Raw genomic sequence first — 25,070 nt, 5'->3', positions numbered from 1 at the left:
CTTATTACGCAGATGATTTTGCTAGAACTATAGTAGATTAATCTTTATGCAGGTAGCTTGCTAGAACTATAGCAGGTTATCCCTTTTTTACGCAGGTAAACTTGTTAGAACTATAGCAGCTAATCCCTTTTTTACGCAGGTAAACTTGCTAGAACTATAGCAGGTGAATCCTTTTTACGCAACAAACTGCGAGCCCTCGATATTTATAGCTACGTTTATTCATCATGTTGGTCCCTCAGTAATGATCTCCTTCAAATCTTCACGCTGGTTAAATATCATCCCAAACAACGAATAGGGATTTATTTTCCCCGATTAGAGATTGTTATACAGAATTACTAATGCGCTTCAACCACATAGTGGTGTCCACACATCATCCAACTAGCACATGCATACATTGTTCATAATACATACATAACATACAAGATTCTCATTTATTTTGAGAATCTCATTACATAACACATGCATCATTAAATGAATATTATCGTCTAAGATACAATGCAGAGACAATCAAGACAACGACTTAATCCTAACACTCATTCAAGACAAATACAATCCCGATGCTTAATTCTGAGCAATTATCCGAAGATAGTTCACAAATGATAAAGAAAAAAGTTACCAGTCCTTTCCAGAAATTGATGTAGGTAGTCTTCTTTAAGACATATTCCATCCTTTCCAGGAGCCTTTCCAGCTTGCTAGCACTATCGCAAGCGAATCTTTCTATACATGTATATTTGCTAGAACTATAGCAAGTAAGTCCTTATTACCCAGGTGACCTTGCTAGCACTATAGAAAGAGAGTCTTTTACGCAGGTAAGCTTGCTAGAACCATAGCAGGTGATCCTTTTTTATGCAGGTAAACTAGCTAGAACCATAGCAGGTGATCTTTTTTTATGCAGGTAAGCTTGCTAGAACCATAGCAGGTGATCCCTTTCTCATCCAGGATATATGCAAGGGCTTACTAGAACTACAGTAAGTAAATCCTTCCTTTTATACAAACTGCGGAAGCTTGCTAGTGCTATAGCAAGTGGATCATTTTTCACACAACGAACTGCGAGTCCTCGCTATATAAGTCTCAGGCTTTAGTAGGACATTCCTTCTTTCACACTCAAGTATAAGGTAAATTTAGGGGGTCTTCCATTATCTAATCACTCTTTGATCCGAAAAGCGTGAGACCTGCGTATTCTCACGCCGTTCAATCCTGGATGGCATCTTTAAGCCCATCTCCGAAAAAGTACCTGCATCATCAAGGGCAAATTTCTTGGTATTCTAGTGTTCAATCCTCTTCCGCCTTCAGATTCCAACAGGCACACAAGCCAACCCACATCCTCAGGTTTAAGAAGATTAAACAGGGGAAGCTGTCATACCCCAAAATTTGCCCATCTCATTTCACTTTCAAACTCATACAATGATTCAAGGCTCAAGGGTAAACCTAAGGCACACTCTCCTAATCAAAGACCTCCTGAATTAGGGTTTTGCGTTCTCTTAAGAAAATTGATGAATCAAAGTCTCCGATGGATTTCATATGGCTTATTAGGTTTCAAATCATCTCCATGACAAGTATCAAGCCTCAGATTACAAAATTGCTCAGTCAAATGCTCAAATGGTCAACAATCGATCAGTTTGACCTAAAAGTCAGCTATGGTCAAATCACAGTCAAAATTCCAGATTTTGGGTCAACATCAATACTTTAAAGTAACATTCATCATTTGATCAAGGTTTGATCATGATTCATCAAGGAAAGTTCAGAAATCAACAAAAATTAAAGTTTCTAAATTAGGGTTTTTAACCTAAAAGTCAACTGAACTTTGACCGGCCATAACTCTCACATGGAACATCAGAAATTTCTCAATCAAAGCCTATCTTTAAGGAAATTGAATTCTCTACAACTTTGTCCCTCTAAAGGCAAAGCCAAAAGTACTTCATTTAAGAGATATGGTCCAAAAGATTATAGGTCCTTTTTGAAAGTCAACCAAAAGCAGTTTTTTGTCAAAGCCCATATCATCAAGATAAAATCTTCAAATGGAAACAATGTTCCCAAGTGACTTGTAGAGGACATTTTGAGCTTTCCAAAAAGTCATAGAAATCTTCCATATCTTAAAAATTGAGGGAGATATGCCTTGTCAAAATCGGACAAAATGAGTGAAAAATGTGAAGCAAATATGGTTCAAAATGAGTTTTCTTGCAAATGGGCCCAAGTTTTTAAGATCCAATCCTGGTCCTCAATTTATCCAAGACATCCAATTAAGTGACCAAGGATTTTTGGATTTTTATTTTTTTATATGAATTTTTGATCATTTTAAAGTGATAATTAATTTATATAAATCATGGAAAATCAAATATTTTGCTAAGGATCTTATTCTAATCACATTCAATCACCATTTAAGTCACATATTTGATTCAAATTGGTGGAGATTGAAATTGGGGAAGAAAACATACAAATTGGCCAATATTGGAAAGATTGAAAAGTCAAGTTCCAATCACACATGAATCTTTCCAATTAGCAATATTTAATCAAATTTTGTTGACCTATTTTGCTCTACTATATAATCATAACCTATTGCAATGCATTGGGGACGAATTTATGCAATCAAGAACCCTAGTGAAGCTCTTGAAATTTCAAGAAAAGTGAGATAGTGAAATCAATATTGGAGGCCGATTCAAGGAGTTTAAGGATTCTAACACGTTCCTTGGGACATTCTGAAGCAATTCCAATCAACACAGACGCTTCAAGCATCGAGTATCATCACCATATTACTCACGACTTGGGAATCTACTATGGCCAGGGTTTAAGGTCTCAATTTGGGGGTTCCTGTTAGGGGCAAAGTTAGGACCAACAGAGACCACCATTGGATTCAGCGGCCAATTTCTAGTCGATTCATGCTTCTATCTAAAATTTATTTGACTTATATAACGTGATTCATGAGTGCAGGGCTGTAGTGACGTTTGGGAACCGTAAGTAGAAGTCTCTGTGTTTTTTCAGAAAAGAACGGAGAAGATGAAGGTGTCTCCACGCTACTGGTCCGTTCAAAAATTGGCGCGCGTTTTCATTAAAAGGCGTGGTTTTCATATATAATCAATTAAGCGCATTCCATTAACACATGAAGCTTGCAGATTATTTGGTAAACTTAAGGCTGGCAACCACAACGTCCTGGGTTCGAAACCTGTGTTGGACGTTTTGGTTTTTTTTAATGAATATATGTTATGGTTCACTTATAGCTCCGGTGCGTGCTACACGTGAAGGTTCACCATACACCCTCTGCCAGCAGCCACTTGATCACAAGCTGCTCAAATCCAACACACCTGGATTGAAGGCTCATCATATGGATCATCAGCTTCGTCACACTCAATCAAAACCCTGGTTCTTCTTCTATATTATTTTGTTTATATAATTATTTGTTTTATGTTTCTTATTAAAACCCTAAAAACCTTTTAATTATTTTTTTAAATTTAGTTTTAATTTAAGTTTTGATTAATAATTTAACCTAGCTAATTTAAATAGGTTTAATAATAATTAGTGATAGTTTTAATCAATAATTTTAATTAGGTTGATTAGATAATTAATTTAATTTAGGGTAATAATTAACTTAATGTAGGATTAATTGGATTGAGTTAATTTAGGTTAGGGTCAATTTACTAATCGTTTTGATCGAATTAATCGATTGTGATGATTAATAATAAATTATTCTATTTTACTTTAATTAAAATAATCTAACAAAAAAAATTTGCTAACGGTTGTAATCGAATCAATCGGTTATGATAATTAGCAATTCTTTATTAATTTGTTAATTATGTTGATCAAATCAATTGATCAACGCGATTAAGAAAACTTCAAAATATTAAACAGGGTTGTATGCCACATAATAATTCATTAACATTTCACAAACTACGAACTACGAAACTGCGATAATTGCATAATTGCGAACTGCAATTTAAAATACACCAACATACAAACTTCAAAGGCATACAACCTCTAAAAAACACCAACATACCCCGAACTACGTAGACTCTGATCCTCCATAAGGAGGTACGTAGGCACTTGGTAAAAAGGCGAGCCCCCTTCCCCAAAACTTCAATAGGTTTAAAGTTTGCCCTATTTAACTTTTTGTCACCTTTCTATATTAGCCATAAACCTTTACCTTACAATAAAACCTTAGGAAAGGGTTAAGGGTGCCTAACACCTTCCCTTGACCTGATTATAATAACTTACTCAGATCTCTAAAACTTTGTAGGGTTTCCTATTCGCCCTGGCAGAATAGGTGGCGACTCTAAAAGTCTAAATTTTCTGGGCAGGTTGCTACAGCTGGCGACTCTGCTGGGGATAAAACAAAAGGCGAATTATTATGCTCCTAGGTTTGGTTTAAGGTTTAGGGTATGTAACATCCGTAATTTTCCTTAATTTAATTTAATTGGGATTTAGATTATTTTATTTGAATTATTTGACATTTCTCTAAAAAATATGGAAAATAATAGATTTGGGCCGAGGTAGTGTTAGTAAAAGGAGGGGTGTTAGTCACAAGGCCTTTTTACTAAATTTTATTATTTTTCATAAAAGAAGGAAAAGAAGAAAATTAGAGAAAGAACGTGAAAAGGGCAGAAGAGGAGAAGAGAGGAAGAACGTGAAAGTGCAGAAGCAGAGAAAGGGGAAGAGTTCAAGAACTTGGCTAAGGTAAGGGGGACTTATATGATTATCATCTATTATCGGGTTAGGGGTTAATAGCATAGAATAGATGTGGAATTCGTATCAATTAAGTCATATGATAGTGTAATACGGTGAACTGACTTTTATAATCGAAATGTCGCGGATAGCAAGAGTCGCCACCGACTTTTATTTTATCCAAACAAGTTAGAAAGGCTAAAAGAAACAGGAAAAACCTTTTAAATAAAACGGGTTCGGGGGGTAATTATGCAAAGGGAAGGTGTAAGGCACCCTTTGCATCCATGGTTTTCCATGGGCTCTTAATTGCTTTGCTCGCTTTTGTTTTTCCGAAATGTAGATGAAAAAGATAGGGACTTTAGCTCGTAAATGAGCCTTGCCCTTTTGAAGAATTATGAGAAAGAATATAAAATTTTAGAGCAAGGAAAAGCAATTAGGGGCAATTACCTTGAAGTTTTGAAAATAAGGCTTCTTTTAGCCTTTCAGGATGAAAGGGTCTATCTTTGCCATAAGAGGGCAGGAAGCCTTTCGTTTGGAGATTGAAGGGTCATCGCATTATCATTCTCCATAAGACTGACCCATGCCATAGAGAGGCAAGGGAATGATCAGAATAGCCTTTCGTAGGCAGCCAGAGGATACCTTAGCCTTTTTCGTAGGCAACTTCCGAGGGTCGAGATCATGCATATCGAAGGCAGCATCATTAGGGACCATGATCTTAATTGAGGCAACTGGCTAAGGTATCCTCGTATTCGAGGGACTGGCTATTCTGCAAAACAACACAAGGCAACAAGGCAACAGGCAATAGGCAACAGGCAACAGAAAGGTTACCCCAAAAGTGTGCGTGTGTGCACCAATCATGTGATTATGTTCAGAAAATTATCTTATAATTAATTATCTAAATTCATTAGAGGCTTGCACTCCCTAGGATTACTAACCACACAGTAATATTAACAGTAATGAGGAAGGGGAAAATGAAACCAACGGAGGAGAGGGGAATTGTAACCAGCGGGATATAATTAAAAATTAAAATAAAAAAAATATTAGCGTTAGGGTTTAGGGTTACCGATAGCGTAGCTTTGGCAATTAACAAACCCTGAAAATTGGAAAAGAAAAAATAAACATAGGGGTGAGTGCATTATCGGTTCGGAGGAAAACGGAATTAACTCTAAAATAGGAAGATAAAGAAATCAAATTAACAAAAACGAATAGATAAAAAGGCACTTAGCTTTGCATTTGATCTGATATGGTTGGCAGTCAGAGGAAGCCTCGGAGGTAGCCCTAAAAATTGGCAAAGGTAGATAATAGGTGAATGTATGCACAGTTCAAGAAATATAAGGGCAAACCCTAAAACCAAAGGAAACAAAATAGACTTTGAAATTAAAGAGAATACTTAGCTTTGTGAAGGGCGTGGCGCGTAGTCGGAAGACGTCTGAAAAGGTAATCCTGAAAAAGGCACAGCAAAATTAACATTTTTTTTAGTGTAGGGCAAATTCTCATAAACCCTAATTCGGGCGTAAATTGAATAAAGTAATCAAAGTCGATTTAATTAATTATTGGTTTCGCAACCTCATTAATTAAATCGAAGGAAAGAGAATATAATCGGGAAAAAGCATTTTTTATGGTTTTTATGAATTAAAATAAAGATATGAATTATTAAAGACGTTCAAATCAATTATTTAGTATAAAATAAAATATATTAATTATTATGAATAAAATAAGTAATGTAAAAGAAAATAATTAAATAAGTATATATATATATATATATATATATATATATATATATATATATATATATATATATATATATATATATATATATATATTAAAAAGAAAGTTTTGAGAAAACAAACTAATTTTATTAGTAAAAAAAAAAATAATACAAATGTATATATATGTATTTATAAATAAAATAAAAACATTGTATAATAAAAAAAGAATAAAAAAAAACTCAGCTTGTGATCCCATGCTGCTGGCTTCCGATTGTCCATGATGCACGTGCACGTATGGAGGCGTTAGATCAATAGTGGAGACAAAGAAAACAAAGAAAAGCTCATGACAGATTTTAAAAGAAAACAAAGCGCCCTTGTTCTTCTTCTTCGTTGGAACAGGGGGCTCGTGGCCACAACTTCCTCCATGAAACCTGCATTAATCAGACAATAAACACAGAATAATAGTCCAGATCAATCAGACATCACTCCCTAAGCGTGAAATTATCACTCATTCTAGTCAATTCGGCTTCAACCATCGGCCCCCAATTTCATGGTGCACGAACCCTAACTATGGTGAAAACTCATCCCTGCACCTGCAACATAATTCGACCATCCAGGGAGCTTCGAAACAAGATTATGAACACAAAAACACAATCAAATTCGATTAATAGTACATGTATGTATATAAACGCGAATTGAAAGGAGCGCGAGACCGGGAACGTAAATGTTACGCTTCTGTATGTCTTGTTCGATTGTAAGCGTCTGGGGATGATCAGAGGGCGTCGATGACCATGTTAGGATGCTTTTATTTTGGCTTTAATCCTACTGCAACTCAGAAAACGGTCTTGAATTTTTTCATTTGTTTGCAAGTTCGGTTAGGCTCTTCGTACGGCCGAAAAATCCCCTAGTGGCTTCAATCCCTCCTGGTCTTATAGCATACTGAATTACGTATTATTTTCTCCCCTCAATTCTACGAACCTAATTCCAAATGATTTGCCTTGATTTTTGGATTTAATTTAGAATCAAATACAATCTTTGATTATTTCTTGTATTTTATTTAATTTAATTTGAATTTAAATGATTAAATCCAAAATAAAAATAAATAATATGTACTAAAAATACATGAAATGGCCTATGGATCATGGATGGCTCATGAATCAAATTTGGAATAATATGTGATCTTTGATTATTTTTAAGTATTTTATTTAATTTAAATTGAATTTAAGTGATTAAATTCAAAATAGAATAAATAATATATTATAAAAATAATTTGAATGACTTATGGGTCATGGATAATTCATGGATCAAGTTTGAGATCAAAGATTTTGAGCCCATTTAGGTAAAAAACTTAACATTCTCCATTTTGCGTCTCATGTATTTTCTCAATTTCGCCCAACTTTAACCATGTGTATCTCTCTCAATTTTAACCCTATAAAGGTGTTCTTGACCATTTTAGAAAGCTCAAGATGTATTCTAAAACCTCCTTTTGGTTTCATCTCAATTGAGTTTACCATATTCAAGTTATGAGCTTTGACCCAAAAGGTGTCTTTGTTGATCCATATCTCCCGAATGAAGCATTTTTGGCCTTGGCTTGTGAGATACAAAATTGTAGAGAATTCAATTTCCTTCAAAATGAGCTTTGGATGGAAAAATTTTGATGTTCCATGTGGAAGTTATGGGCGGTCAAAGTTCAGTTGACTTTCTCCTATGAAACCCTAATTTAGAAACCTTTGAATGTGTTGATTTCTGATCTTTTCTTGATGAATCATGATCAATCCTTGATCAAATGATGAATGATACTTCATAATGAGGATGTTGACCAAAAATCAAAAGTTTTGACTGTGGTTTGACCATAGTTTGACTTTTAGGTTAACTAGTCGGTTATTGATCGTTTGAGCAGTTGACTGAACAATCCTATGAACTGGAGCTTGCAACTTGGCCTGAGGGTACTGTGAGATGTATTGAGCCATTGATTTACTGATTTTCCTTTGAACAATTCAAACCCTAGTTTCTGAGCTTTGTTTAGGAGAGTGTGTCTTGGATCTTTGTGTATTGATTTGAATTTGTATAAGAGAAATTGTATGGGCAAATTTTGGGGTATGACAGATAGGTTTAGGGATTGGGTTAATTTGTGTAACTTTTAATCCTTTGTTGAATCCATGATGTGTATTATGTTATGATGTCAATTGATGCTTGAATTGTGTATACTAATGTGCAATTTGTGTTGTATGTGTGGTTCATTTTCCGAAACTCGTACTGGTGTGATTTTGAGGGCATTTGGGATGTGTAGAATGCTGTTTTCTGCAGGTTGGGGTTTTTGAAATCGCCGGTTCGCGCCGCGTGCATAAATTTGGCGCCGCGAACAGGTGGGCAGAATGCCAGGAAGTTATGATACGCACAGGTCCTGCCGTGTACCCATGTTGGCGCCGCGAAGGCGTAACTTTTTCTCGTTTCGCGTCGCGTGCAGATGTTTGCGCCGTGAATAGCTTGGAAGAGAGCTAAGGATTTTTGGGACGCTCAGTTCGCGCCGCGAACAAAGCTGGCGCCGCGTGCTGTTGATGTTTGGGACATTTTATAAAGTTTAACGATGCATAACTTTTTAACTGTTGGTCCGTTTGATGTGCCGTTTCGAGCTAAACTAACCTTATAGAATAATCTATATGATGTTGATTGATTGGTTTAAGAATTATGAGAATACATGTATGCTATTTCTTATTGATGATGATGATTGGTGCAAATACGTGTATGTTTTCTATATGATGATGATGGAATTGTGATCGAATGATGCTAATATATATGAACATACTTGATGGTGATGAAGATGTTAATGATGATGATGATGATGATGTTATAAGTATGTTGTATATGTTGCATTCATTCATCTTCATTGATGATACTGTATCCATGAGGGTGTGTTGGATCAGCGAAGGGCATGATTCCCATTGTGTGGAATCTGTGCTGGCAGGGCCGTATCTTGATGATGTTGGATCGGTCATGGGTTATTCCCATTTGATGATGTTGGTACCACATGCATAGTGTCAGTTCATACATATGCATAATTTATAACATGATTGGATGTATTCTAGTGTTGTAAATGTTGATGATGTGTTGATTGTTGTTTGACTTGTTTTGAATGTTTGTTTATGAAACAATTGGGTGAATGATGCAACTGTGATGTGTTATTGCTTTATAAACTTATAACATTTGTTAATTATGATGAGACTCACCCTTACATGTTGTCATTTTCAGATTGAGGATAGCGGCTGTTCGACTCGGTGAGGATTAGCTCATGAGCCAGTGTTTTAGTTAGCGTCAGGTGTCATGCTCTGGTAGTTGTAACACTGGGGACGCGATTGGTTAGAGTTTATCATTTTGACTCTAGTTATGTTTTGATGTTTTGAAGGATAAGTTTTAAAGATGTTAAACTTAGTCCGTTTGATTTAATTTCCGCTGTGTTAACGTGAAACATTTTAATTTATGATGATTACCTCAGTGAATGCATGACATGACTGAATGATGGTATTTATTTTGAATTGTGGCACCCTTATTTCATGTACTCTGAATAATTGTTTTAAATTGCCGCGGGGTTAGTAAGGGGTGTTGCAGGGTACATGGTTAATTATTAAGGTTTGGCTCAATTTTCAGGGTTAGGATTCTTGGGGTTAGGGTTTAGGTTTTTTCTTAAATATTTAATTTTCTCTTTATTTATTTACGGTCTTTATTTATTTACAGTTTTTATATATTTACAGCAATTTAAATAAATATCTGTTTAATTGCATATTTATTTTTATTGTATTCTGGGGATATATAAATTGTTGTTAAAACATTAGTGTGGGAATTATCTTTATGACCAGAGGAGACTTGCATCGCCTACGAGTCTTAATGATAATTCCACTCAGAGTGGGTTGAATATTCGGAAATATCCAAAACGAGGCTTGACTTTGTTGAGGGAAAGACTGAGTATTTGGCTGATCTCTCTGGGAACCTACCCCTAAAACGCGAACCTCATGGGCAAATGAGTTGTTCTAAAACCCAAAGAGACAAAAAGTCTCGGAGGCTACGAACGGCCCCACGAGACCTTTTTAGAACATACCAATAGGAAAGATAGACTCCCTACTCCGTCATACCGAACTTATGAACTTAGGGTTAGGTGCTTATTATATGTTTGCAATTTATATACTACGAATATCTGTGTTTTAATTATGCTAGTCTTTCTACGCGTTCCCTAGCCTGTAGGGATTCTGTTTTCAAGATCATGTCCTTCCCACGAAGAACATCTCCATTTATGCACGTCAATTGGTCTCTCGATGGCCATGAGACCTAGTGGCTGTCTTGAACAGTTACCTTGTGCCTACATCTTCGCACTCCCTAGCCGGTAGGGATTCTACTTCTAAGATCGTATTCTTCGCACGAAGGACATCTTCGTTAGCATATGTCAATTGGCCTCTCGATGGCCATGAGATCTAGTGACTGTCTTAAATGGTCACCCCATGCTCTCTTCCGCGCACCCCCTAACTTGTAGGGTTTGGATTTCCATTATACGTCTTTCATCCCTAGCCTGTAGGGATTTCACTTCGTCTGACATCGTCCTTAGATAGGTTGTGTTCCGCATAGAGAACCTTCCCACGAGGGAAAACTTTGCTAGTACACATCGAACGGCCCCTCGATGGCCATAAGATTTGGTGACTGTCTTAAACGGTCACCAGTTGCTACCTTTTACGTACTCCCTAATCTAAGGGATTTCCATTGGCGCGTCATAACATCTAGCTTGCAAGGATTTCACTAGGGTCTAATATCGCCTCTAAATCCACATAGGCTATCCTTAGGGTTATATCTGTCGCACGCCTGCATTGCATTACATATAAGGAGTTATAATATACACAAAAGAGGTGTCTTTTGCATACGCATGCATTTTCATACATTCATACATTTACATTTGCATTTCTACCTTCGCCCGTATCCATACTTACCGAGCTAGCCGATTTTCCGAGACTCACGAAGAAAATCAAAGGATCACAAACTATGGAGAGAGAAGGATAAATTATTGAGAGATGAAAATGAACTTGGTCTTACAAAGAGAAAAAGGATGCCTTTCATCATGCCAGCCACATGTCCAGGCCTTTTCGTAACAGGATTGTAAATACAATAAAAGTTATCATCGAGCAAGGATTAGTTCAACAAAGAAGATCCCCCATAGATACACTCAAGAGGTATCTAGTCTTAAAGGGGTTCATCTTAGAACATAGCAAAGCTTACAAGGACGCTCTGTGATAACTTGGGGGGGCAAGGGTCAGTCCAACTGGGGAAATATCCTGAACAAAGATGCATAATTAAGATGGAGGGAAGGCAACATATGTTAACTCCCCACCAAGGGGCAAAAGGGTAGTAGGTTTTCTATATCAATTTACAAATACTGAAGGTTGCAAACGGTGTGATACTACCCTTAGAAAAAGTGAAAGAGGTTCAGTCAAAGGAAATTCATGAAGTTCTGGACGACGAAAACCCACCGCTAACAATTTATTCCCGACAGGTTTGACATGCCCAAGAAGAGTTCGAGGTTACCCTTTACTTCTACAAGTCTAGGGACTAAGGAGTAAAACAAGGTCGGTGGATTTACAAAGGAGATTTCCCCTAAAATCAATAGGTTTTATCAGCTCAGAATTTCAATCTCTACGATCGCTAAGTGTTACCTAGGATAAAAGTTGTCCCTTCTGATTAACAACTCTAATGGGGTAACCATGCATGTTTTGGAGTCAATTCATTTGCTTAATTCTATGACTACTACGACTTTCCACTCGCACCCTTCTATTCTATTTCAATTTCAATTTCCGATTACTAACAAACTTAAGGGAGGATGACGAATACAAATAACTAAATCTTGCTAAACATATGCTTTCAAGGTAAGACCGAGTCGACGATGTAAGGCATTGTTTCAATCCCTAAATAGTGGAGAAATAAGGAGATAATTCGTAGTCAACCCTCTCGAGCTAGAAGTTGGAGTTTGTTTCTATTTTTCAAATAAACCTTAATTTCAACCAGGGGCAAGGTAGATTTCGATTAATTCAATAGTGTATTTTTTGGTCAAGAGAATCATTCAAACAAAGGTTCAAGCATAAGGATCAAGCAAACGGTGCAAACACATCTTCTTCCTTGCATTCACCAAAAAATGAGGAAGCAATGGAAACAATATTCACAACATCTTCTTCCTCAATGCATCATCGAGGACGTATAAAAGTCGAAGCTTACAAATCAAAGTCAACATGGCAGTCATAATATTCAAAATCCAAGGATCAATATTTCCAAAGGAGCATTCAAAAAAAAAGAGGAAGAAAGCGCCCGCTAAGTCAAAATGGAAAATTCCATAAAAGAAAACCAAAATGACTTAGGCAAAAATTAGGGCATCCCGATGGATCAAATTCAAAGGAATTGGCTCATGCAAAAATAAGGGATAGATAAACAAAAGCAAAATACAAAGGATAATCTTGTGACTGCTAAATCATCGAAGCTTCCCATCAATGCTTGGATCTCTACAACATTTTTCATCAGTGCTTGGATCTTCACTAATGCTTCCACTCATCATCGAAACTAAAGCAATTCTCTTGCAAATGAAACACATTCATTGGATTAAACGAACTTTAGAATTGGAGAACATCAAGGAGAAAGGGGTGGGTTAAGTAAATTTTGAGCCTTACATCCGTTGTTTCTTAAACCACGAACCAGGCCAAGTTACAACATTCAAAAGTCCTAATTGAGGAAAGGTTAACTACGAAAGCATATTAAGCAGGATTTTGTTATATTGACTCCTAGGGTTGTTAAAACTGTTCCTAACCACTACACTTCTTCAAACATTTATCCCCGATCATCCAATTCTAATTCATAACAGACTTCGATTTCAAAACTTGCATGCGCATCGTATTGGAGTTCAAAGGGCATGGCGTCATCTACGAATATACACTTAGCATCAAGGAAATCTCGAAATTGGTTTAATCAAAGGCGATCATTTCTAATAAAGACTCTTGAATGGGGGAACCACGTCCAGAGGGTTCTCCTAAACAGGGGTAAAATTTCAAGGATTACAGGGGCATACATTCAAAGATCCTATTAACTAGGGGCATTCATCCTAAGGTTCAATCGAATTGGGTCACATCTTGAAGCAATAACAATCAGGGGCATGTCAAACATGGGAGAAATTTAAACCAAATGGATAGAACACTATGGATAGCCCTTCATATCCTAGAGATCGAGGGCATACCCTTCAATCTAAAGGTGAAGCATATGTATCACGTTTGTATGACAAGGTTATTTTTCATGGTACCTCCTTCATGGCTTGGAGATCAGAGGCATCTTTTTCCACAAAACTAAATATTGGAGCAGTGGATATCAAATCCATAGGATGAACAATTCAAAAGGTTAAAGGGGTGGAGAACCTCAAAAGGTTAAAGGTGGAAAATTTCAAAAGGTTAAAGGTGTGGAGAATCTCAAGAGGTTAAAGGTGCGAAGAATTGCAAGAGGTTAAAGACGTGGAAAATTTCAAAAAGTCAAAGGCGTGGAGTAATTCAAAAAGCCAAACCAGGGCAGGACGCACAGCAAAAGGAAAAGGTATCCTCACACTTTACAACCTCCAACAAATCTTTCTCCTAACTATGATATTCAAGTTCAAAAGCATGTATTGGGAAATCATGCTAGCATCACACCCCACCCTATCAAACAAACCTTACAACATTAGCGAGCTATATGCGCTTTGGTTATCAACAACCTATCATTGGAGCATCAAGCAAATATACATAAGTCGTGCATTACATACATTAGGTAATACATTACATCTCATACATCAAAACGCCTAGACAATTCAAAAAAACAAAGGGTACCAGGGGATTGGTTCAGGACCTAATGGTCTAGAAGGAGACTGAAACCTGAAGTTCCGCTTGAAAACATTCTACGCATAAGCATTACTAGTTGGCATAAGCATAGTCGTTGCATGGTTTAAACAAATTCAATGGGTTCTAAGGAGATAAAATCTGGGGATCACCATATATACATACGCATCAGCATACATACATACGCATTAGCATTAGCATATACATACCAACTAGCATGCACATATAGGCATTTATCAATCAACATATACATAAGCATAATCATCATGCATTCAAACCTGGTCTATGAACCGGCATGTCACATCATTAGATCTTCGCTCATAAAGATGCGCGCGAACATCATCTTAATACATCAACAGGATATCATAAACAAAATCCTCTCACACATGTAACATTTACATTACACATATAAACAGTTCATACATCTACATTGTACAAGCGTCAGGGTCACATGGATGTATAGCTGTTATATGTACGTGCGCAATATTTATACAAGCATTTTACTAGGGGTGGCAAAACGGGCCCGGCCCGCGGGGAAAGCCTATTTTACCCGCACTTTTTCGCGTGGCGGGGCAAGGTTTTAGGCCCGCTCTCTTTATTGTGCCCGCCCCGCCCCGTTTTTTTGTGGGCTTTTGCGGGAATTTGTTTTTTTATAGAATTTTACTATTTTTAGGCCTAAAAAGCCGAATGCCCGCTGGCTTTCCCCGTCCCGCCCTCACTTTTTTACGGGGCAGGGCAAGGTTTAAGACCCGCACTCTTAAAAAAGCCCGCCCCGCCCCACCCCGTTTTTTCGCGGGCTTTTGCGGGGCGGGCCTAAACGGGGAGGGCATGCCCGTTTGCCACCCTTCCATTTTAAACACTACGCTACGCTTTACACACTACGCTTTACACGCTACACTTTACACACTACATTTTACACACTACGTTTTACATGCTACGCTTTACACACTACATGTTACACGGTACGCTTTACACACTACATTTTACACACCATGCTCTACACGCTATGCTTCGTTCACGCTACGCTTCATACACGCTACGCACGCTACACTTTATGCAAACACGATGTACGACACCAAGTTACTGGTCCTTATACTTCTTACTACTGCGTATGTGTCAAGAAATTTATGAAGATGATCTTGCTAGCACTATAGCAGATGAATCTTTTTTTTATGCAGATAAGCTTTCTAGCACTATATCAGGTAAATCTTTTTATGCAGATAAACGAAACTTCATACACCTTTAAGTTCATAAGATAGAAAGAAAAGATAATTTTTTTGAGGTCCCTAGACTCATTGCCTAGCATTGAATAGATTAAGTATTCACCTTATCACTATCTCAAATCCATTATGGATTCCATATGACGTCTAACTAAATCCTTTCAGTTGTCAGGCTATTGTTCTCTTATTTTGTTCCTGGAGTAAGACATGGATTTCTAATATCAATGAAGATCAAATCTTTTAATTACATGATGGAATCCTATGAAAAAAAATTGGCGCATGTGTAAACCAGGTGCTCTACCTAACTGAGCTATAGCCCTTGTGCTTTTGATACATATTTTATCATATTCGATAAATAAATTATTGTCAAGATAAATATTACATGATATAATCTCTTTGATTTATATTTCCTTTGTATTGTTTATAAGTAATATAACATATTATAATCAATGATAGAAAGCTACTTTTTTTTATTTACGATGATAAATGAATGACCTACTTAACTCAGGGGTTAGAGTATTGCTTTCATACGGTAGTAGTCATTGGTTCAAATCCAATAGTAGGTAAGCGATTAGTAGAACTTATTAGATACCATTAATTCCGGTATCTAATACGTTTTTCTACTCACCATTTTTTTTATTGTCATTTTATATCTTTTTTCTATTTTTTTGCTGCACCAATTTGTTACGAGATCATATTGATAGCCTCTACTCGTGTCCTAGCTCGCCGGAGAGCTAGATTTGATTTGCTTTAATTGTTTGTCTCTTGCCTTCAGCCTTCTTTAAGTTAGCTTCTTTCACTTATTTGAGACAAGTAATGAATATAGAGGATCCATCTTTTACAGCGAAAACAATTGAGACGAAGTTGTTAATAACAGATTACCGAGAGAAAGAGGTAAAAGAAATTTCCATCCAAGATTTAATAATTGATCCATTCGTAGCCTAGGAAAAGACCATCTTGTTATGATAGAAGATGAGACAATTTATCCAATCTTGGGTTAAATGGCCTCTTCTGTTTATAATTTTATTTCATTCTTATACATAGAAAATAAGACTCAATATTTTTACTGCCATTTAAAATCATCATACTATCTATTAACTACAAGTAAATATAGTATTCTGAAATTCGATTCCATATAAGCTGTTTTATTTCACTCATATAACTATCTAATTTAGTTCATCAACCGAAATTGTGAAAAAGAAAATAAAGATAATGAAGTTTTCTATTCAATTTATTCGCCTTCTTTCCTATATAGTACTATAAAGAGAGGAGCATATCAATAACATCAAATAGCTTTTTGGGTTTCAACGAATCGCACGTAGAGATATTGATAATACATATAGAGTTAATGGTATCTCATAACTAATCGATTGAGCAACAGCTTGTAGACCACCCAAAAAGGAATATTTATTATTAGAGCCATATCCTGACATAAGAAGTCCAATGGGAGCAATACTCGAAATAGCAATCCATAAAAAACACCTATATTGAAATTAGATAAGACAAAGTTATAGCCAAAGGGAATTAATGAATAACTTATTAGAATTGATATGGCTGATATGGATGGTCCGTTACTGAATAAATGAATATCTCCCCTAGATGGAATAAGATTCTCTTTGAATAGTAGTTTTGTTCCGTCTGCTAGAGCTTGAAGAATTCCAAAAGGACCGGCGTATTCAGGTCCAATAAGCTGTTGTACCCCCTGTCATACCCCAATTTTTGACCTAAGATACCATCTCATATCATATCATATGCATCATTTGCATCACTAACAAATTGCATAGCTTGTGTTTGTTAGAACAAGATTTGTTCTGATCAATATTCTTAGTTTTGATGATAACAAGGATATGAATTTTGTATGAGATAATGTGGTACTCTAATACTATGCAATTTCCGTTTCAGGAATTATACAAAGAGTATGCACAAAATCAGCGTAAGAAGCACTGACTCAGAAGGTTCAGCATGCAACATCAGAACATGGTCTGGCAAGACATCAGAAGATGGTCAAGCAGAATCAGAACATGGGTCTATGGAAGCATCAGAAGAACTTGAGTTCAGAAGCAGAAGCACTGAAGTTCTCATGGTATCACGCTCAGAAGCACTTCAAGGTCAGAAGACAAGAAGATGCTCTGCACCAAGCTGTTTGACTCTGATGATATTCAAACATTGTTTACACAAACATCAGATCAGAAGCAAGTACTAGATGGCAGGCTACGCTGACTGACAAAAGGAATGTTAGAAGCTATTAAAGGCAACGTCAGTAGACACAGCGGAAACAAGGCTCGAGGTAGTTGACAAAAGAGTGAAACATTAAATGCAATGCTGTACGGATTACGCAAAGCATTAAATGCTCCCAACGGTCATCTTCTCAAGTGCCTATATATATGAAGTTCTGATGAGAAGCTCAAAACGATACTTGTGCATAATACAGAAACGCTGTCAAAGTCAAAAGCTCTCAAACTTCATCATCAAGCTCACTACATTGCTGTTGTAATATATTAGTGAGATTAAGCTTAAACTTTAAGAGAAATATCACAGTTGTGATTATAGCTTTTCAGAAGCATTGTAATACTCTTAGAATTTGTTTACATTAATTTGTAAAGGACTAGAGTGATCAGGTTGTTGATCAGTATACTCTAGCAAGTCTTAGAAGTTGTCTAAGCAGTTTGTTCCTAGAGTGATCAGGTTGTGATCAGGATACTCTAGAAGACTTAGCAGTTGTCTAAGTGGAAAACCATTGTAATCAAGTGTGATTAGTGGATTAAACCCTCAGGTGAGGTAAATCACTCCAAGGGGGTGGACTGGAGTAGTTTAGTTAACAACGAACCAGGATAAAAATCATTGTGCAAATTGTTTTTATCTTACAAGTTTTAAAGCTACACTTATTCAAACCCCCCCTTTCTAAGTGTTTTTCTATCCTTCAATTGGTATCAGAGCGCCGGTTCTAAGGTGCAAGCACTTAACCGTGTTTAGAAAAGATTCAGGAAGAGACAAACGCTTCAGTAAAAGATGGCTGGTGAAATTCCAACAACTACATCTACATCTGGCTCTGCTGAGCAATACAATGGTAACAATGGTTACACTATACCACCAGTATTTGATGGTGAAAATTTTGAATACTGGAAAGATAAACTGGAAAGTTACTTCCTTGGTCTAGATGGTGAACTATGGGATCTTCTGATGGATGGTTACAAACATCCAGTAAAAGCTTCAGGCGTAAGGCTTATTAGACAAGAAATGGATGATGATCAAGAGAAGCTTTTCAAGAATCATCATAAATGTAGGACTGTTTTGCTGAATGCTATCTCTCATGCTGAGTATGAGAAGATATCTAACAGGGAAACTGCCTATGATATATATGAGTCATTGAAAATGACCCATAAGGGAAATGCTCAAGTCAAGGAGACTAAGGCTCTTGCTCTAATCCAGAAATATGAAGCCTTCAAGATGGAGGACGATGAAGATATTGAGAAGATGTTCTCAAGATTTCAAACGCTAACTGCTGGATTGAGAGTTCTGGATAAAGGCTACACCAAGGCTGATCATGTAAAGAAGATCATCAGAAGCTTACCCAGAAGATGGGGTCCAATGGTGACTTCATTCAAGATTGCCAAGAATCTGAATGAGGTTTCTTTGGAAGAGCTAATCAGTGCCTTGAGAAGCCATGAAATAGAGCTGGATGCAAACGAGCCCCAAAAGAAAGGTAAGTCTATTGCATTAAAATCTAATTTTAAAAAATGCACTAACGCTTTTCAGGCAGAAGAAGTAGATTCTGAAGAATCAGAATCAGAAGAAGAAGATGAACTGTCCATGATCTCCAGAAGGGTAAACCAACTCTGGAAGAGCAAGCAAAGGAAGTTCAAGAGCTTCAGAGGTTCAAAGAAATTTGAACGAGGAGAATCTTCTGGTGGCAGAATATCTGACAAGAAGAAAGTTGTCTGCTATGAGTGTAATGAGCCTGGACACTTCAAGAATGAATGTCCAAAACTTCAGAAGGAGAATCCCAAGAAGAAGTTTCATAAGAAGAAAGGTCTTATGGCAACATGGGATTATTCTGAATCTGAATCAGAATCAGACTCTGAAGGAGAGCAAGCCAACTTTGCACTAATGGCCACAGTGGATGATGGATCAGAATCTACATCAGAATCAGATTCTGAAGAGGTATTTTCTGAACTATCTAGAGATGAGTTAGTTTCCAGCTTGACTGAACTTCTGGAACTCAAGGCTCACCTTAGTATCAAATACAAAAAGCTGAAAAAGCAATTTGAATTTGAAACTAAGAAGTTGGAATCGGAAAATTCTGAACTGAAGGAAAAAGTTTTAAATCTATCCAAAAATAGTGGATCTCCTTCTAAATCAGAAAAATCCATTCCTAGTCTAAATCATATTCTGAAAGAATATGACTCGAGCTTCAGAAAGTTCTTATCTAGAAGTATTTGCAGAAGTCATCTTGCTTCTATGATATATGGTGTTTCTGGAAACAGAAGGTTTGGTTTTGGCTATGAGGGTGATGCCTCACATAAATTTGAACCTATTGATGATATGAAAATCACATACAAGCCATTGTATGATCAGTTCAAATATGGCCATGCACATGATATTAGGCTCAATTCACATGCACAGAGTTTTAACACTGTACACACCAAGAAGCATGTGACACAACCTAAGAAATATCATGCTGTCAAACCTAAAGAATATCATGCTGTTCCTCCTGTTAACTATTATACTAAACCCAAGTTCAATCAGAACTTGAGGAAAACTAACAAGAAAGGACCCAAGAAATTGTGGGTACCTAAGGAGAAGATAATTTCTGTTGCAAATATCCTTAGCTGCAAAGAGGACAAAGCACAAAATGTCATGGTACCTGGACTCTGGGTGCTCGCGACACATGACGGGAAGAAGGTCTACATTCCAAGACCTGGTGCTTAAACCTGGTGGAGAAGTCAAGTTTGGAGGAGATCAGAAGGGCAAGATTATTGGCTCTGGAACCATAAGTTTTGGTAACTCTCCTTCCATAACTAATGTACTTCTTGTAGAAGGATTAACGCATAACTTATTGTCCATAAGTCAATTAAGTGACAATGGTTATGATATAATCTTCAATCAAAAGTCTTGCAAGGCTGTAAGTCAGAAGGATGGCTCAATCCTATTTACAGGCAAGAGAAAGAACAACATCTATAAGATTGATCTTTCAGATCTTGAGAAGCAGAAGGTGACTTGCCTTATGTCTGTTTCTGAAGAGCAATGGGTCTGGCACAGAAGATTAGGACATGCTAGTTTGAGAAAGATTTCTCAGATTAACAAACTAAATCTGGTCAGAGGACTCCCAAATCTGAAATATAAATCAGATGCTCTTTGTGAAGCATGTCGGAAGGGCAAGTTCTCCAAACCTGCATTCAAATCTAAGAATGTTGTCTCTTCCTCAAGGCCGTTAGAACTTCTGCATATTGATCTGTTTGGACCAGTCAAAACAGCATCTATCAGAGGGAAGAAATATGGATTAGTCATCATAGATGATTATAGCCGCTGGACATGGGTAAAGTTCTTAAAACTCAAGGATGAGTCTCATTCAGTATTCTTTGAATTCTGCACTCAGATCCAATCTGAGAAGGAATGTAAAATCATAAAGGTCAGAAGTGATCATGGTGGCGAATTTGAGAACAGATTCTTTGAGGAGTTCTTCAAAGAAAATGGTATTGCCCATGATTTCTCTTGCCCTAGAACTCCACAGCAAAATGGAGTTGTAGAGCGAAAGAACAGGACTCTGCAAGAAATGGCCAGAACCATGATCAATGAGACCAATATGGCTAAGCACTTCTGGGCAGAAGCAATAAACACTGCATGTTATATTCAAAATAGAATCTCTATAAGATCTATTCTAAATAAGACTCCTTATGAATTGTGGAAGAACAGAAAGCCCAACATTTCATATTTTCATCCTTTTGGATGTGTGTGTTTTATTCTGAATACTAAAGATCATCTTGGTAAGTTTGATTCTGAGGCACAAAAATGTTTTCTTCTTGGATATTCTGAACGCTCTAAAGGCTACAGAGTATACAATACTGAAACATTGGTTGTAGAAGAATCAATCAATATCAGGTTTGATGATAAGCTTGGTCTTGAAAAACCAAAGCAGTTTGAGAATTTTGCAGATATTGATATTGTCATATCAGAAGCTGAAGAACCAAGAAGCAAAGCTCCAGAAGCTGAAAGTCTCAGAAGCAATGGATCAGAAGATCATGTTGCTGCATCTTTAGAGAATCTCAGGATTTCTGAAGAGCCAACGGTCAGAAGATCATCTAGACTTTCATCAGCTCACTCAGAAGATGTGATCCTTGGAAAGAAAGACGATCCCATCAGAACAAGAGCATTCCTTAAGAACAATGCAGACTGTCAATTAGGTCTTGTTTCTTTGATCGAGCCAACTTCTGTTGATCAAGCTCTAGAAGATCTAGACTGGATAATTGCCATGCAAGAAGAATTAAATCAGTTTACAAGGAATGATGTATGGGATTTGGTTCCTAGACCAAAAGGATTCAACATCATTGGTACTAAGTGGGTGTTCAGAAACAAGCTTAGTGAAAAGGGAGAAGTGGTAAGAAACAAAGCCAGACTGGTGGCTCAGGGATATAGTCAGCAAGAAGGGATAGACTATACAGAAACCTTTGCACCAGTGGCCAGGAGTTTGCTAAGTCTATGCAGGCTGAATTTGAAATGAGTATGATGGGTGAACTCAAGTATTTCCTTGGGATTCAAATCAACCAAACTTCTGATGGAACCTATGTTCATGAAACGAAGTATGTGAAAGAACTTCTGAAGAAGTTTAATCTTTCTGAAAGCAAAGAAGCCAAAACTCCTATGCATCCACCATGTGTCCTAGGTAAGGATGAGGTAAGTAAGAAGGTAGATCAGAAGATGTACAGAGGTATGATTGGATCTCTCCTATACTTATCTGCTTCTAGACCTGAAATTCTATTCAGTGTTTGTTTGTGTGCTAGATTCCAATCAGATCCTAGAGAATCTCACTTAACTGCTGTTAAGAGAATTCTGAGGTATCTGAAAGGTACTACTAATGTTGGCTTAGTCTACAGAAGATCTAAAGAATACTGATCAGTAAAATAGCAAGTGTAGTATTTTTCCTCTTGTAATAATAGGGAAAATTCCCCGAATGTCGATCTCAGGGACTGCACAGGAATAATGAGTTCAATTCAAGGTTCAATTAAACAAAAAACTTCAATGGGGTTTTGTTTGGTAATTATAACTTAACAAAAAATAGAATAAGCAGTAAATGAAATTGACTTTGTAACAAATGTGAGTAACATGCTAGGGATAGTGGATGATTGACAATGTAACAACTCTGAAATTTCTATTGCAACAACTTATTTTCAATAATCAATTACCGGTTCTTAAGGTTGTTTGATCCTAAGTCCTTAGTGAAAAAACCCTTGATTCTTCATCCTAAACCCTAAGTCCTTAGAAATTTACGATGAAAGCATGCAATTAGTTATCAAGAATATCCGGTTACTATAAGGTATTCCTAGTCCTAGGTAATATCTATTATAGCATATTCTCATGAAAGCATTATCAATGGTGGTCAGCCTAAATGATAATCATAGATCAATTCCAATTTGTCCGAAAGGAAAAGCATTAGAAACATCAAGATAATAAATCAACAATTAAAAACATGATTGTTATTGCAATTGCAAACTCAGAGTCCTTACAACGTTAAATCATAGCCACCCCCTAGCATTGGGGGGTTCAGCTACTCATAGTATTCAAAGAAAACATAATAATGAATAAAGACATTACAAGAAATTGGAGGAGATTGAATCTTCAATTGCTTCCGTTCATGAAGATCTTCTTCTCTCCAGAACCCTTGCTTTCTCCAATCTTCTCTTGTATTCTTTTCTCTAATCTGTCAAAAAGTCCCCTCTCTCTTGCCCTAAAGTTGTTTTTATAATCAATCTTCCATTCCGGTTGAAACCAAATGCCAAGAATACCCTTAATGATCCCATTTGAGTGAGGAAGCTTATAAACACATATTCAGCCCGCGCTCATCAACACGGGCCGTGTTCCTGCACACGGGCGCCCGTGTTGATCCTCTGACTTTGGTTCAAACTCGCATTTCTAGCCACATTTCAACACGGGTGGCCGTGTTGATTAACACGGTCCGTGTGAGCCCTTAACTTCATAATTTGGCTTTGTGTTCTTCATCAAAGTTGTAGCCCTTTTCGTTAGCGAAATTTTGCCACCGGAACCGCGTCATTCCGAGTTACGAAGCTCTAGTTATGATAAAAATACTACACGCATATCACGATGAGAAACATGCTGAAAATTTCCATATCTCACACTTGCTAACACGAGCCGTGTCAGCCCCGTGACTTTCATCTCTTTTGCATTTTCTTTAACACGCTTCATCCTAACATGGCCAGTTTCAGGTGACACAGGTGGTCGTGTCAGACCTCATGTAGCTTGACTTTTCACTTCCTTCAAAACTCCCCTTTTTGTACTTTTTGGCATTGATTTGTCTCGATTTATTCCTTTAAGCCTGCAAACAGTAAAATACACAACCAAAGCATAAAATGTAGAATAAAGAAATAAAACACTCAATAACATAAATTAAACATACTTAAAAACAACGGTAAATATATGTGTGAAAACCACTGATCAAACTCCCCCAAACTTAAACCGTTGCTTGACCTCAAGCGACAAATACAAAAGTTAACGACCCTCAAAGCACACGGTGTTCATACGTGAGTTATCCATCTGTATTGATCAAGAAACAGTTGGTTCGGCATTCACATGATGCGACGAGTTTTGTTACCACATTAAACCTCAAGCTCCCGTTTCGGATACCTCTCCAACTATGCTTTGCACTTAAGTCTCTTTCTGATTTTCCTCCTCTTTCATTCGGACAATCATATTAAGGCTCTGCATCTCTTATAATACTCATCACCTGCATGAGACGAATCAAGGCTTCTTATTTTCTTTTCGTGGCACCAAACTAGCAGCATTGGCTACTTTTTATTACCGATGAAATTTTCAAACTTTGCAGTTATATATTGTCCTTTTGGACGAGGTTTGGGGATCAATCTCCTTTGGGCTGAATAACCGGGTGAGGGTTACCCAACTTAGCGAGCCGATTGCCTTTTACCGCCTTTTCATCATTTGGTGCCAGATTTATATCTCTTTTTTTCTCAACCAGTCACCATGCAAGTGAATCTGAATTATGCCCGACTGTATCAATAAACTACTCGAGAAGTACTTCTCAGGAGACAAGTACTATGGTGCAAATCTACACGTTAGACTCGTATTTCTTTTAGGGAACCAAGGGTGTTTAAACAAACCTCTTCTTGTCACATTATTCCGCACTTCCTGTCCTCAAACAAACCTCGTTTCATCTCTATATACTATTCCTGATCACTCTTTAGGATCAAAACTTCTTCAACAAAAATTAAAATTTCGGTCAAAATTTGGGCTGAACTCACTTTATGTTTTCACATCATACCAATAACATAAAAATAACATAAAAATAAAATGCAAAGAGAAGAGCCTCCCCCAAACTTGAACTAAACATTGGCCTCAATGTTTCAGAACGAGCCTGAGAGAGG

Source organism: Vicia villosa, linkage group LG4, assembly GCF_029867415.1.
Source record: "Vicia villosa cultivar HV-30 ecotype Madison, WI linkage group LG4, Vvil1.0, whole genome shotgun sequence".
Taxonomy (NCBI): domain Eukaryota; kingdom Viridiplantae; phylum Streptophyta; class Magnoliopsida; order Fabales; family Fabaceae; genus Vicia; species Vicia villosa.
The sequence above is the reverse complement of the archived record's forward strand: the minus strand, read 5'-3'. Positions refer to the sequence as shown.